General features: G+C 42.1%; 1 long non-coding RNA gene across 2 annotated transcripts in view; it reads right to left on the bottom strand.

The window, feature by feature from the left end:
* Window positions 1-16,247, bottom strand: part of LOC103007194 (uncharacterized) — a 69,739-nt gene extending 53,492 nt beyond the window's left edge. For both annotated transcript variants that reach the window (XR_009007587.1, XR_449641.2), the window contains exon 1: window positions 16,164-16,247. This is a non-coding gene — a long non-coding RNA (uncharacterized LOC103007194). The remainder of the gene's footprint in view (window positions 1-16,163) is intronic.
* Between the last annotated feature and the right edge of the window lie 70 nt (window positions 16,248-16,317).

The following is a 16,317-nucleotide window of genomic DNA, read 5'->3' as shown; positions in this document are numbered from 1 at the left end:
ACTGCATACCAAATATTTCTTCAACATTTATGAACTTAAACAGATGCAGATGTTGCCAAAGAATAACATCAGTCATCCCAGAATACTATAATTTAAGCACTGAAAGGCACCTTGGAGTTTGTCTGGTTCAATACCCTCATTTTAAGTGGGAGAAAACTGAGGCCTGGGGAAATTAACTGGCCACAAAGTTAGCGGTACACAAGCCCTCTCCCAAAATCATAGTTGGAGATTGACAAATTTCACCACCACCCCTTCACTTCTCTGATCTGGATCACCTTTACTGTCTATATACTATGCTTGACTATTCTCTCCTCCAAATTTTGGAGAAGAAAATCAAGGATGACTTTTTTTTCCTTGGTCATTCTCCCAACTCTATATTATATGGGCATCCCTTGCTCCTTTTCTCCTATTTCCCCTAGCTGAAGCTTTTCGGAGCTAGCTGTGTTCTTTTTCATGCAAGACAGAAAATTAAAGGTGACCAGCTACTTGATTCCGGCCAGGTCTCATGAGAGGAGAAGGGTGGTCAGTTTTCTCTAAGTCCATTTTGCTGCTGATCACCAGTTTCTTTATTTTATGGCCTCTGATGTACATCAGATTCCAAAGAGTGAGACATACAGTATGCCAGCATTGTGGTAGAGACCTGGTTCTTCTTTCCCTCCACTAAAAGCACAACTCTCAAATCCCTCTCCCATGAAACTTGAAAGGAAATTATTAAATCTCACCCTTTAGTGACTTTGCAAATTACCCCCCTTAAACAATGTACTGGATATTTTATGAAGAATCTTAGACAAGGCCCACTTAAGTATAGGAGGGTCTGCCTTCCAGCATGGAATCTGAACCAATTCTAAGCAAAGTTTGGTTTTGACATCCTCCCTTTTTGCCTGGCCTACATATTCTCCAAACTGTGAAAAGGAGGCCTTCTGGGGTCTTCCTGCCACCTGAACTCTCTGTTGTAATACTTTCTCTGGTCTACTCTTCCTCTCCAATTGCTCAAAACTCTCTCCATTTTCTCGCTTTCTCTCCTAACAAAGCCCACTCTTTTAGTGCAAGTCATCACCTCAGCTAGCTTTTTGTGAGAAAGCCATTTGGAACCAATTCACACTCAACTGTAAATGACTGATAGGTCACAACCCTTCTAGAAATATCTACTGTCTCAAAGGAAGATCCTTTTTAACCTAGTAATTTTCTTATTGGTGGAATTTTAGCCAATGCATCAAAGGGAAGTGAATAAGTCAGGAGAGGGGAAGACATTTTACATCTTATTCAAGATTCTGAAATTCTCCTGAAACAGACTCAGACATAGAGAATAGACTTGTGGTTGCCAAGGGGGAGGAGTTTGGGAGAGGGAAGGATTCGGAGTTTGGGATTAGCAGATGCAAACTAGTTTATATAGGATGGATAAACAACAAGGTTCTACTGTATAGTACAGGGAACTATATTAAATATCCTGTGATAAACCATAATGGAAAAGTATATATAACTGAATCACTTTGCTGTACAACAGAAATTAACACAACATTGTAGATCAACTATCCTTCAATAAAATGTAAAAAAAAAAAAAAAAAAGATTGTCTCCTAATGTGAGAGGGAGGAGGAGCCTCAGCTACAACGTCTGTATATTCTGTACCACATAGCAGTACATGCGATCTTTCAGGGACTTTTTTTTTTCTGGTTTGTGAGTTTATTCATATGAAAAATCATAGAAAGGTGTTATTCAATAACCATTAGTCACATATCTAACCAATAATCTTCATTAATGTTGCTAATTACAAAGTAAATCACCTGGAACTTTAAAGAATCAAACAATTTTTTTTCCTGAATTCTCTCTTCACATGCTAACAAAAATTTCATAAAACACTGTGGTGGCCTGAAATGGGAAATTTGTCACCAAACAACACTCAACCGTGTGAAAGGCTGAAGAGATAAGAATTCTTTCCCTTTGACTTGAACCTTATTTGGCTGGAATTTTCTCACCAGAGTCTTCCTATTTTTTTTCCGTGGGCAACTGCCCCCTTGATTAATCCCATTTCCCTCAGTCTTAGTTTTTCCAAGCAGCTGAGCAAACAAAGATGCAGGCAGCCATTTTAATGTACTTCCTCCCTCAAGCCCTCTGGGATGGGCCGTCTGTTCATCCTGTTCATAAACCAATGGCCTGAATGTGCTTGGAGAAAGCAGCAAGGATCTTCTGTCAGGATTAATTTTAATAGCCCACAGTCTGTCACTGGGGAATCACAGCCCTGGTAATTGGCTTTAAATTACTATTTGCTGATAAAGAGGGAGATATAGCTGAAAATTTGGTTCCTCATTTCAAACAGTTTGGATAACTAATGCAAGAATTTACTTTTAGTGTGGAGTGCATGCACTTTACAGCCTAAACCCTTGGGAAGCTGAAGAAAATCTTTTGTTGCAGTGGGATCACAGTGAAATACAAAGAGGAAAAAAGTGACATTTTGTAGAAGTACAGAATTTTAGAGCTGGAAGGGAAATGAATCTGTGAATTCCACAGATGGCTTCACAGGCGAATTCTATCAAACATTTAGAGAAGAGCTAACACCTATCCTTCTCAAACTCTTCCAAAATATAGCAGAGGGAGGAACACTCCCAAATTTGTTCTACGAGGGTACCATCACCCTGATACCAAAATCAGACAAAGATATCACAAAAAAAGAAAATTACAGACCAATATCACTGATGAACATAGATGCAAAAATCCTCAACAAAATACTAGCAAACAGGGCTTCCCTGGTGGTGCAGTGGTTGAGAATCTGCCTGCTAATGCAGGGGACATGGGTTCGAGCCCTGGTCTGGGAAGATCCCACATGCCGCGGAGCAACTAGGCCCGTGAGCCACAACTACTGAGCCTGCGTGTCTGGAGCCTGTGCTCCGCAACGAGAGAGGCCGCGATAGTGAGAGGCCTGCGCACCGTGATGAAGAGTGGCCCCCGCTTGCCGCAACTGGAGAAAGCCCTCGCACAGAAACGAAGAGCCAACACAACCAAAAATAAAATAAATAAATTAATTAATTAAAAAAAAATACTAGCAAACAAAATCCAATGACCCATCAAAAGGATCATACACCATGATCAAGTGGGATTTGTCCCAGGAATGCAAGGATTCTTCAATATACGCAAATCAATGTGATACACCATATTAACAAATTAAGGAATAAAAACCATATGATCATCTCAATAGATACAGAAAAAGCTTCTGACAAAATTCAACACCCATTTATGATAAAAACTATCCAGAAAATTGGCATAGAGGGAACCTACCTCAACATAATAAAGGCCATATACGACAAACCCACAGCTAACATCATTCTCAATGGTGAAAAACTGAAAGCATTTCCACTAAGATCAGGAACAAGATAAGGATGTCCACTCTCACCACTCTTATTCGACACAGTTTTGGAGTCCTAGCCACGGCAATCAGAGAAGAAAAAGAAATAAAAGGAATACAAACTGGAAAAGAAGTAGTAAAACTGTCACTGTTTGCAGATGACATGATACTATACACAGAAAATCTTAAAGATGCCACCAGAGAGGAGAGAAGATGGCGGAAGAGTAAGACGCGGAGATCACCTTCCTTCCCACAGATACATTAGAAATACATCTACACGTGGAACTGCTCCTACAGAACACCCACTGAACGCTGGCAGAAAACGTCCGACCTCCAAAAAGGCAAGAAACTCCCCCCGTACTTGGGTAGGGCAAAAGAAAAAAGAAATAACAGAGACAAAAGAATAGGGATGGGACCTGCACCAGTGGCAGGGAGTGAAGAAGGAAAGGTTTCCACGCACTAGGAAGCCCCTTTGCGGGTGGAGACTGCGGGTAGCACAGGGGGGAAGCGTCGGAGCCACGGAGGAGAGCACAGCCACAGAGGTGCGGAGGGCAAAGCGGAGAGACTCCCACACAGAGGCTCAGCGCCAAGCAGCACTCACCAGCCTGGGAGGCTTGTCTGCTCCCCGGCCGGGGCCGGCGGGGCTGGGAGCTGAGGCTCAGGCTTCGGTTGGATTGCAGGGAGAGGACTGGGGTTGGCGGCGTGAACACAGCCTGAAGGGGTTAGTGCACCACAGCTAGCCGGGAGGGAGTCTGGGAAAAAGTCTGCAGTTGCCGAAGGGGCAAGAGACTTTTTCTTGCCTCTTTGTTTCCTGGTGCGCGAGGAGAGGGGATTCAGAGCGCCACCTAAACGAACTCCAGAGACGGGCGCAAGCCGTGGCTATCAGCACGGATCCCACAGCAACAGGGGCGCAGAGGGAAAAACGGAGAGATTCCCGCACGGAGGCTCGGCGCCAAGCAGCACTCAGCAGCCCGAGAGGCTTGTCTGCTCACCCGCCGGGATGGGCGGGGGCTGGGAGCTGAGGCTCGGGCTGCGGTCGGATCGCAGGGAGAGGACTGGGGCTGGCAGCGTGAACACAGCCTGAAGGGGTTGGCGCACCACAGCTAGCCGGGAGGGAGACTGGGAAAAGGTCTGCAGCTGCCGAAGAGGCAAGAGACTTTTTCTTGCCTCTTTGTTTCGCAGCGCGCAAGGAGAGGGGATTCAGAGCGCCGCCTAAACGAACTCCAGAGACGGGCGCGAGCCGCGGCAATCAGCGCGGGCCCCAGAGACTGGCGTGAGACGCTAAGGCTGCTGCTGCGGCCACCAAAAAGCCTGTGTGCGAGCACAGGTCACTCTCCACACCGCCCCTCCCGGGAGCCGGTGCAGCCCGCCACTGCCAGGGTCCCGTGATCCGGGGACAACTTTCCCGGGAGAACGCACGGCGCGCCTCAGGCTGGTGCAACGTCACGCCGGCCTCGGCCGCCGCAGGCTCGCCCCGCCTCCTCTGTACCCCTCCCTCCCTCCACCCGGCCTGAGTGAGCCAGAGCCCCCGAAGCAGCTGCTCCTTTAACCCCGTTCTGTCTGGGCGGGGAACAGACGCCCTCAGGCGACCTACACGCAGAGGCGGGTCCAAATCCAAAGCTGAACCCCGGGAGCTGTGCGAACAGGGAAGAGAAGGGGAAATCTCTCCCAGCAGCCTCAGAAGCAGCGGATTAAAGCTCCACAAACAACTTGATGTGCCTGCATCTGCTGAACACCTGAACAGACAACGAATCAGCCCAAATTCAGGAGGGGGACTCTGGGAGCAGGAGATATTAATTCTTCCCCTTTTCCTTTTTTTTGTGAGTGTATATGTATATGTTTCTGGGTGAGATTTTGTCTGTATAGCTTTGCTTTGTAATAGCTTTATTTTACTTCACTATATTATATCCTCTTTCTTTCTTTCTATTTGCTCCAGCCAGGCATCATGGCTGTGCCTCTGAGGGGGGAGAGCCAACTTCAGGACACTGGTCCACAAGAGACCTCCCAGCTCCACGTAATACCAAATGGCGAAAATCTCTCAGAGATCTCCATCTCAACATCAAGACCCAGCTTCACTCAACGACCAGCAAGCTACAGTGCTGGACACCCTATGCCAAACAACTACCAAGACAGGAACACAGCCCCATCCATTAGCAGAGAGGCTGCCTAAAATCATAATAAAGCCACAGACACCCCAAAAAGCACCACCAGACATGGACATGCCCACCAGAAAGACAAGATCCAGCCTCATCCACCAGAACACAGGCACTAGTCCCCTCCACCAGGAAGCCTACACAACCCACTGAACCAACCTTAGCCACTGGGGACAGATACCAAAAACAACGGGAACTACAAACCTGCAGCCTGTGAAAAGGAGACCCCAAACACAGTAAGATAAGCAAAATGAGAAGACAGAAAAACACACAGCAGATGAAGGAGCAGGGTCAAAACACATCAGACCTAACAAATGAAGAGGAAATAGGCAGTCTACCTGAAAAAGAATTCAGAATAATGATAGTAAAGATAATCCAAAATCTTGGAAATAGAATAGACAAAATGCAAGAAACATTTAACAATGACGTAGAAGAACTAAAGAGGAACCAAGCAATGATGAAAAACACAATAAATGAAATTAAAAATATTCTAGACGGGATCAATAGCAGAATAACTGAGGCAGAAGAACGGACAAGTGACCTGGAAGATAAAATGGTGGAAATAACTACTGCAGAGCAGAATAAAGAAAAAAAAATGAAAAGAACTGAAGATAGTCTCAGAGACTTCTGGGACAACATGAAATGCACCAACATTCGAATTATAGGGGTCCCAGAAGAAGGAGAGAAAAAGAAAGGAACTGAGAAAATATTTGAAGAGATTATAGTTGAAAACTTCCCTAATATGGGAAAGGAAATAGTTAATCAAGTCCTGGAAGCACAGAGAGTCCCATACAGGATAAATCCAAGGGGAAACACGCCAAGACACATATTAATCAAACTATCAAAAATTAAATATAAAGAAAACATATTAAAAGCAGCAAGGGAAAAACGACAAATAACACACAAGGGAATCCCCATAAGGTTAACAGCTGATCTTTCAGCAGAAACTCTGCAAGCCAGAAGGGAATGGCAGGATATACTTAAAGTGATGAAGGAGAAAAACCTACAACCAAGATTGCTCTACCCAGCCAGGATCTCATTCAGATTTGATAGAGAAAGTAAAACCTTTACAGACAAGCAAAAGCTGAGAGAGTTCAGCACCACCAAACCAGCTTTATAACAAATGCTAAAGGAACTTCTCTAGGCAAGAAACACAAGAGAAGGAAAATACCTACAATAACAAACCCAAAACACTTAGGAAAATGGGAATAGGAACATACATATCGATAATTACCTTAAATGTAAATGGATTAAATGCTCCCACCAAAAGACACAGACTGGCTGAATGGATACAAAAACAAGACCAATATATATATGCTGTCTACAAGAGACTCACTTCAGACCTAGAGACACATACAGACTGAAAGTGAGGGGATGGAAAAAGATATTCCATGCAAATGGAAATCAAAAGAAAGCTGGAGTAGCAATTCTCATATCAGACAAAATAGACTTTAAAATAAAGACTATTACAAGAGACAAAGAAGGACACTATATAATGATCAAGGGATCGATCCAAGAGGAAGGTATAACAATTGTAAATATTTATGCTCCCAACATAGGAGCACCTCTATACATAAGGCAAATACTAACAGCCATAAAAGGGGAAATCAACAGTAACACAATCATAGTAGGGGACTTTAACACCCCACTTTCACCAATGGACACATCATCCAAAATGAAAATAAATAAGGAAACACAAGCTTTAAATGATACATTAAACAAGATGGACTTAATTGATATTTATACGACATTCCACCCCAAAACAACAGAATACACATTTTTCTCAAGTGCTCATGGAACATTCTCCAGAATAGATCATATCCTGGGTCACAAATCAAGCCTTGGTAAATTTAAGAAAATTGAAATCGTATCAAGTATCTTTTCCGACCACAACGCTATGAGACTAGATATCAATTACAGGAAAAGATCTGTAAAAAATACAAACACATGGAGGCTACACAATACACTACTTAATAACGAAGTGATCACTGAAGAAATCAAAGGGGAAATCAAAAAATACCTAGAAACAAATGACAATGGAGACACGACGACCCAAAACCTATGGGATGCAGCAAAAGCAGTTCTAAGAGGGAAGTTTATAGCAATACAAGCCTACATCAAGAAACAGGAAACATCTCAAATAAACAACCTAACCTTGCACCTAAAGCAATTAGAGAAAGAAGAACAAAAAAACCCCAAAGTTAGCAGAAGGAAAGAAATCATAAAGATCAGATCAGAAATAAATGAAAAAGAAATGGAGACAATAGCAAAGATCAATAAAACTAAAAGCTGGTTCTTTGAGAAGATAAACAAAATTGATAAACCATTAGCCAGACTCATCAAGAGAAAAAGGGAGAAGACTCAAATCAATAGAATTAGAAATGAAAAAGGAGAAGTAACCACTGACACTGCAGAAATACAAACGATCATGAGAGATTACTACAAGCAACTCTATGCCAATAAAATGGACAACCTGGAAGAAATGGACAGATTCTTAGAAATGCACAACCTGCCGAGACTGAACCAGGAAGAAATAGAAAATATGAACAGACCAATCACAAGCACTGAAATTGAAACTGTGATTAAAAATTTTCCAACAAACAAAAGCTCAGGACCAGATGGCTTCACAGATGAATTCTATCAAACATTTAGAGAAGAGCTAACACCCATCCTTCTCAAACTCTTCCAAAATATTGCAGAGGGAGGAACACTCCCAAACTCATTCTACGAGGCCACCATCACCCTGATACCAAAACCAGACAAAGATGTCACAAAGAAAGAAAACTACAGGCCAATATCACTGATGAACATAGGTGCAAGAATCCTCAACAAAATACTAGCAAACAGAATCCAACAGCACATTAAAAGGATCATACACCATGATCAAGTGGGGTTTATCCCAGGAATGCAAGGATTCTTCAATATACGCAAATCAATCAACGTGATATATCATATTAACAAATTGAAGGAGAAAAACCATATGATCATCTCAAAAGATGCAGAGAAAGCTTTCGACAAAATTCAACACCCATTTATGATAAAAGCCCTGCAGAAAGTAGGCACAGAGGGAACTTTCCTCAACATAATAAAGGCCATATATGACAAACCCACAGCCAACATCGTCCTCAATGGTGTAAAACTGAAACCATTTCCACTAAGATCAGGAACAAGACAAGGTTGCCCACTCTCACCACTATTATTCAACATAGTTTTGGAAGTGTTAGCCACAGCAATCAGAGAAGAAAAAGAAATAAAAGGAATCCAATCGGAAAAGAAGAAGTAAAGCTGTCACTGTTTGCAGATGACATGATACTATACATAGAGAATCCTAAAGATGCTACCAGAAAACTCCTAGAGCTGATCAATGAATTTGGTAAAGTAGCAGGATACAAAATTAATGCACAGAAATCTCTTGCATTCCTAGACACTAATGACGAAAAATCTGAAAGTGAAATTAAGAAAACACTCCCATTTACCATTGCAACAAAAAGAATAAAATATCTAGGAATAAACCTACCTAAGGAGACAAAAGACCTGTATGCAGAAAATTATAAGACACTGATGAAAGAAATTAAAGATGATACAAATAGATGGAGAGACATACCATGTTCTTGGATTGGAAGAATCAACATTGTGAAAATGACTCTACTACCCAAAGCAATCTACAGATTCAATGCAATCCCTATCAAACTACCACTGGCATTTTTCACAGAACTAGAACAAAAAAATTTCACAATTTGTATGAAAACACAAAAGACCCCGAATAGCCAAAGCAATCTTGAGAACGAAAAATGGAGCTGGAGGAATCAGGCTCCCTGACTTCAGACTATACTACAAAGCTACAGTAATCAAGACAGTTTGGTACAGGCACAAGAACAGAAATATAGATCAATGGAACAGGATAGAAAGCCCAGAGATAAACCCACGCACATATGGTCACCTTATCTTTGATAAAGGAGGTTAAGCATATACAGTGGAGAAAAGACAGCCTCTTCAATAAGTGGTGCTGGGAAAATAAGACAGGTACATGTAAAAGTATGAAATTAGAACAGTCCCTGACACCATACACAAAAATAAACTCAAAATGGATTAAAAACCTACGTATAAGGCCAGACACTATCAAACCTTTAGAGGAAAACATAGGCAGAACACTCTATGACATAAATCACAGCAAGTTTCTTTTTGACCCAGCTCCTAGAGAAATGGAAATAAAAACACAAATAAACAAATGGGACCTAATGAAACTTAAAAGCTTTTGCACAGCAAAGGAAACCATAAACAAGACCAAAAGACAGCCCTCAGAATGGGAGAAAATATTTGCAAATGAAGCAACTGACAAAGGATTAATCTCCAAGATTTACAGGCAGCTCATGCAGCTCAATAACAAAAAAACGAACAACCCAATCCAAAAATGGGCAGAAGACCTAAATAGACATTTCTCCAAAGAAGATATACAGATGGCCAACAAACACATGAAAGAATGCTCAACATCATTAATCATTAGAGAAATGCAAATCAAAACTACAATGAGATATCATCTCACACCGGTCAGAATGGCCATCATCAAAAAATCTACAAACAATAAATGCTGGAGAGGGTGTGGAGAAAAGGGAACACTCTTGCACTGTTGGTGGGAATGTAAATTGATACAGCCACTATGGAGAACAGTATGGCGGTTCCTTAAAAAACTACAAATAGAACTACCATACGACCCAGCAATCCCACTACTGGGCATATACCCTGAGAAAACCATAGTTCAAAAAGAGTCATGTACCAAAATGTTCATTGCAGCTCTATTTACAATAGCCAGGACATGGAAGCAACCTAAGTGTCCATTATCGGATGAATGGATAAAGATGTGGCACATATATACAATGGAATATTACTCAGCCATAAAAAGAAATGAAATGGAGGTATTTGTAATGAGGTGGATGGAGTTAGAGTCTGTCATACAGAGTGAAGTAAGTCAGAAAGAGAAAAACAAATACAGTATGCTAACACATATATATGGAATCTAAGGAAAAAAAAAAAGGCCATGAAGAACCTAGTGGCAAGACGGGAATAAAGACACAGACCTACTAGAGAATGGACTTGAGGATATGGGGAGGGGGAGGGGTGAGATGTGACAGGGTGAGAGAGTGTCATGGACATATATACACTACCAAATGTAAAATAGATAGCTAGTGGGAAGCAGCCGAATAGCACAGGGAGATCAGCTCCGTGCTTTGTGACCACCTAGAGGGGTGGGATGGGGAGGGTGGGAGGGAGGGAGATGCAAGAGGGAAGAGATATGGGAACATATGTATATGTATAACTGATTCACTTTGTTGTGAAGCAGAAACTAATGCACCATTGTAAAGCAATTGTACTTCAATAAAGATGTTTAAAAAAAAAAAAAAAGATGCCACCAGAAAACTACTAGAGCTAATCAATGAATTTGGTAAACTTGCAGGATACAAAATTAATGCACAGAAATCTCTTCCATTCCTATACACTAACAATGATAGATCAGAAAGAGAAATTAAGGAAACAATCCTATTTACCATCACAACAAAAAGAATAAAATACCTAGGAATAAACCTACCTAAAGAGGCAAAAGACCTGTACTCAGAAAACAATAAAACACTCACGAAAGAAATCAAAGATGACATAAACAGATGGAGACATATACCATGTTCTTGGATTGGAAGAATCAATATTGTGAAGATGACTATACTACCCAAAGCAATCTACAGATTCAATGCAATCCCTATCAAATTACTAATGGCATTCACCACAAAATTAGAAAAAACAATTTTACAGTTTGTATGGAAACACAAAAGACCCCAAAGAGCCAAAGCAATCTTGAGAAAGAAAAACAGAGCTGGAGGAATCAGGATCCCCGACTTCAAACTATACTACAAAGCTACAGTAATCAAGACAGTATTGTACCGGCACAAAAACAGAAATATAGATCAATGGTACAGTATAGAAAGCCCAGAGATAAACCCACGCACATGTGGTCACCTAATTTATGACAAAGGAGGCAAGAACATACAATGGAGAAAAGACAGCCTCTTCAATAAGTGGTGCTGGGAAAACTGGACAGCTACATGTAAAAGAATGAAATTAGAACACTCCCTAATACCATACACAAAAATAAACTCAAAGTGGATTAAAGACATAAATGTAAGACTGGACACTATAAAACTCTTAGAGGAAAACATAGGAAAAACACTCTTCGACATAAACCACAGCAAGATCTTTTTTGACCCACCTCCTAGAGTAATGAAAATAAAAACAAAATTAAACAAATAGGACCTAATTAAACTTAAAAGCTTTTTCACAGTGAAGGAAACCATAAACAAGATGAAAAGAAAACCCTGAGAATGGGAGAAAATATTTGCAAAGGAAGCAACAAAGGATTAATCTCCAAAATATACAAACAGCTCATTGAGCTCAATATCAAAAAAACAAACAACCCAATCAAAAAATGGATGAAGACGTAAATAGACATCTCTCCAAGGAGGACATACAGATGGCCAAGGGGCACATGAAAGGATGCTCAACATCACTAATTATTAGAGAATTGCAAATCAAAACTACACTGAGGTATCACCTCACACTGGTCAGAATGGCCATCACCAAAAAATCTACAAACAATAAATGCTGGAAAGGGTGTGGAGAAAAGGGAACCCTCTTGCACTGTTGGTGGGAATGTAAATTGATACAGCCACTATGGAGATCGATATGGAGGTTCCTTAAAAAAACTAAAAATAGAACTACCATACGACCCAGCAATCCCACTACTGGGCATATATCCTGAGAAAACCATAATTCAAAAGGACACATGTACCCCTGTGTTCACTGCAGCACTATTTACAATAGCCAGGACATGAAAACAACCTAAATGTCCAACGACAGATGAATGGATAAAGAAGATGTGGTACATATATACAATGGAATATTAGCCATAAAAAGGAACGAAACTGGGTCATTTGTAGAGATTGTGGATGGACCTAGAGTCTGTCACAGAGTGAAGTAAGCCAGAAAGAGAAAAACAAATATCGTATATTAACGCATATATGTGGAATCTAGAAAAATGGTACAGATGAACATATTTGCAGGGCACGAATAGAGATGCAGACATAGAGAACAGACATGTGGACACGGTGGGGGGGGGGGGAGAAGGGGAGGGTGGGACAAACTGGGAGATTAGGATTGACATATATACACTACCATGTGTACAATAGATAGCTAATGGGAACATGCTATAAAGCACAGGAAGCTCAGCTCAGTGTTCTGTGATGACCGAGATGGGTGGGTGGGTGGGAGGGAGATCTAAGAGGGAGGGGATATAGTATATATAGAGCTGATTCACTTCATTGCACAGCAGAAACTAACACAACATTGTAAAGCAATTATACTCAAATAAAAAAAAATTTTTAAATAAAATTTAAAAATCTTTAAGTTAAAAAAATAAAAAGTACAGAAAGTAAAAAAAAAAAAAAAAAAGAATTTACTTTTAGTGTGGAGTACATGCACTTTACAGCCTAAACCCTTGGGTAGCTGAGGAAAATCTTTTGTTGCGGTGGGATCACACAGAAATACAAAGAGGGGAAATGTGACATTTTGTAGAAGTATAGAGCTGGAAGGGAAGTAAATCTGTGAATTCCTCAGCATAGAGCTTCCTATGAGGCTTTCTGTTTCTGATACCTGTGCACAGAAATGGATTCCCCTTATTGCTCCTGCCTCTTTTTTCTCTCCCTCTCTACCAGGTCCTTTCTCTTTCCTTTTTTCACTCTGTTTTTCTCATACCCAATTCCAATTGCCTGTTCCTTCCCTTACTTTCTCTTCCCGAACTGGCCAGGCTCCTGTCAGTTATTTGTGAAATTCTGCGCTGAAGGACAGACAGATGAGGCAGCTGCAAGACTGGTCCATCGAGAAAGCACTTTGGGGGACTGACTGGAAGAGGGTTGGTAAATGGTACACAGGTGTCAGCCATCGTCCAATTAAGTCTTGGGTTTACCACTCTTGATTAATTTTTCATTAGCTATGGTTGCTATGGACTTGACTCAAAGTTCAGCATGTTCCATTTCCACATGGATGGTTAAGAAAAACCACATTCTCACACACACACACGAAAATAGAATTTGTTTCATAGTTGTTTATGACCCTTGGTTTTCATCTCTTCTCCATGTGCTCAGCACGTACCAGGGCAGAGCAAAAGCGAGCCTCCTCTCTCCTCAGTCAGCTCTCTCACCCTGAAGGCCAGTCATCAATCAAGCCTTGATTTTCCTAACAGATTGATGAGATTGGGCTCTGTATTAGGAGTGAAAGACCCAATAGGGTGTGTGTGTTTGTGTATTGACAATTGTATCATCCATTATGAGAGAGAGAGAGAGAGAGAGAGAGAGGAAGAGAGAGAGAGAGGAAGAGAGAGAGAAAGAGAGAGAGAGAGAGAGAGAGGGAGGGAGGGGGGGGAGAGAGAGGGAGAGAGGGGGAGAGAGGGGGAGAGAGGGGGAGAGAGAGGGAGAGAGAGGGAGAGAGAGGGAGAGAGAGGGAGAGAGAGGGAGAGAGAGAGAGATCCTTCTTGCTGGCGGGGGTGGGGTGGGGTGGGGCGGGGTGGGGTGGGGGGGAAGGTCAATCTTTGTTTTCTTAAGAGCTTCAACTGATCGGCTGAGTCCCATGCATACTATAGGGGGTGATCTGATTTACTACTCTAAGTCAACTGATTTGAATGTTAATCTCAGCAAAAAAAACCACTTTCACAGAAACATCTAAAGTTTGACCAAATTTCTTCACTTGCTAAGCCTCTTGGTTATTGATTAGAGAACTAGACAGTTGGTGCACCTGTTGTTAGGAATTCAGATTTGTATTATGATAACTTGAAGTCCTAAGTTATGTTGTGTAAAAGATTCTATCCCATACCACTGAAAATATTTTCACAGTAATTATGGTTAATGTTTATATTAAAAGCTTAAGATCTGTATATACAGAAGAGTATTTCACTAAGAAGGGGAATATGGGGGAAACGCAGAGAGAAAAATTATGAGAGGGAGATCCTATTATTTAGTACCTGCTATATGCAATAGGGGAGATAGAAAAGCACAAATATAGCTCCTTGACAGAATTCCCTGACTTTACAAGTTTGTTAGAAAAGAAATCACCATGCACAATACAACCGGAGAAGCATAATACGTTCTAAGCACTATAGTTATGCTCAGAGAGCAATCTGGGTTGGAATAATCTAAGAAGGTTCAGGGAGAAGGTGAGACTTGAGCTAAGATTTATAATGAGCTAGGGGAAAAGGGACAGCCTTCCACAAAAGGAAAACAGCTGCGGACAAAATTCTGAGGCTTGAGAGAAAGCATCCTTGCTTTGAGGGCACCTGTGGCCCAGGCTCAGAAGGGGGAATAAAGGCCTTCAGCTGCAGTCCAGGGACAGGGTGAGAAAGGCTTTGGGGGAGCTTGTCAGGGGACTGCTATCTGACAAGGGCCTTACTCAAGTACTTCTCATTTAGCTAGGGATGGAGCAGGTTACTGAAATTCTGGGCTTCAAAGCAGGGTTTATGTTGAGAATTTTGATACATTAAACTGATCAGAATGGACTAGATTGCAAGGATACAGAAACGGCTTCAGCTGTGCTCCCTCAAGTAGCTTCAGATTTTATCTAGCCTTCTGCCTGATTGGGAGGGAATTGCTTGTGTTTATTATAGCACCATACAAAGGACGGAGAAAATGTAAATTTTCCATATCAAAGAAGGGGGAGACTGGTGTTGGAGGTTATAGGGTTTTTCAAAACTCCCAGTGGATGTCTGTTATGACTATAGCATGCTTCCCACTATTTTCTTTGGGACACAGCTCTCCTTGCTGAACTACAGAGAAGGTAAGAGCTAGGTGTGATGCTTATTATACTGCTTTCTTCAACAGCCTAAAAAACTTTCTCACAATTTGGAAGGAGATTTTCAAATTGGTATGGTAGAAAGAGCACCTGGGCATTTGTGTCTAAAATCTGATGTTCTCACTTAATAGTTTTGTGCCCTGGGAAAACCTCAGGTTTTGTGCCTTTGTTTTTCTATAGGCAAAATAGGGAACTGTGAGAGGTTCTCCACTGGCTTGTACAGCACCTCCCACCCCCATCACCTCTTGTGGGGCTTTGCAATCGCGTGTGTGTGTGTGTGTGTGTGTGTGTGTCGGGGAGAGTTGCGTTTTAATCGTGTGTGTGTGTGTGCGCGCGCGCGTGTCGGGGAGAGGTGCGTTTTGTATTGTTACGAGGACTCAGGAGTGCCAAAGCAACTAGTGGGCAGAAGCCAGACACCAAATATCTTGCAATGCCTGAGGCAGTCCCGCAAACGAAGAAAAGTCCTGCTCCAACTGCCACAGAACCCCATTGAGAAACGCTCATGGTCCCTAAGGGTCCTTCCAACTTTAACATTTGAGGGCTTCACTAAGCCTTGCACTTGGAAGGCCACGCCATAGGCCAGGGCCTCCCGTGCCCGGCACATCCCCCAACCTCACCAACTGCTAACCAACTCATCACTCAGGCTTCCACATGTAGTTCACTTCTCGAAGATACATTCCCTGGTGCCTGTGGCCGTCTTATAATTCTATTTTTTGACTGTTACTTGATTAATGTCTGCCCCCCTCCCCCACTCGGTCGACTCCTCAAGGGCAGGGCCCAGAGCACTCACCTAATACTTTCTGAATGTAATAGTCGGAGAGCGGATGCACAGAGGAAGAACAAGCGACTCGAAAGCGCGCCCCGCCGACGCGTGACGTCACCCGGCAACTTCCGTTCCTTCCCGCCCCTCCGGCCACCCCTCCTCCCTGTCCGTGTTTGTTTCC

Source organism: Balaenoptera acutorostrata, chromosome 3, assembly GCF_949987535.1.
Source record: "Balaenoptera acutorostrata chromosome 3, mBalAcu1.1, whole genome shotgun sequence".
In the NCBI taxonomy this organism is placed as follows: Eukaryota; Metazoa; Chordata; class Mammalia; order Artiodactyla; family Balaenopteridae; genus Balaenoptera; species Balaenoptera acutorostrata.
This window is presented reverse-complemented; position numbering and strand designations above follow the sequence as displayed.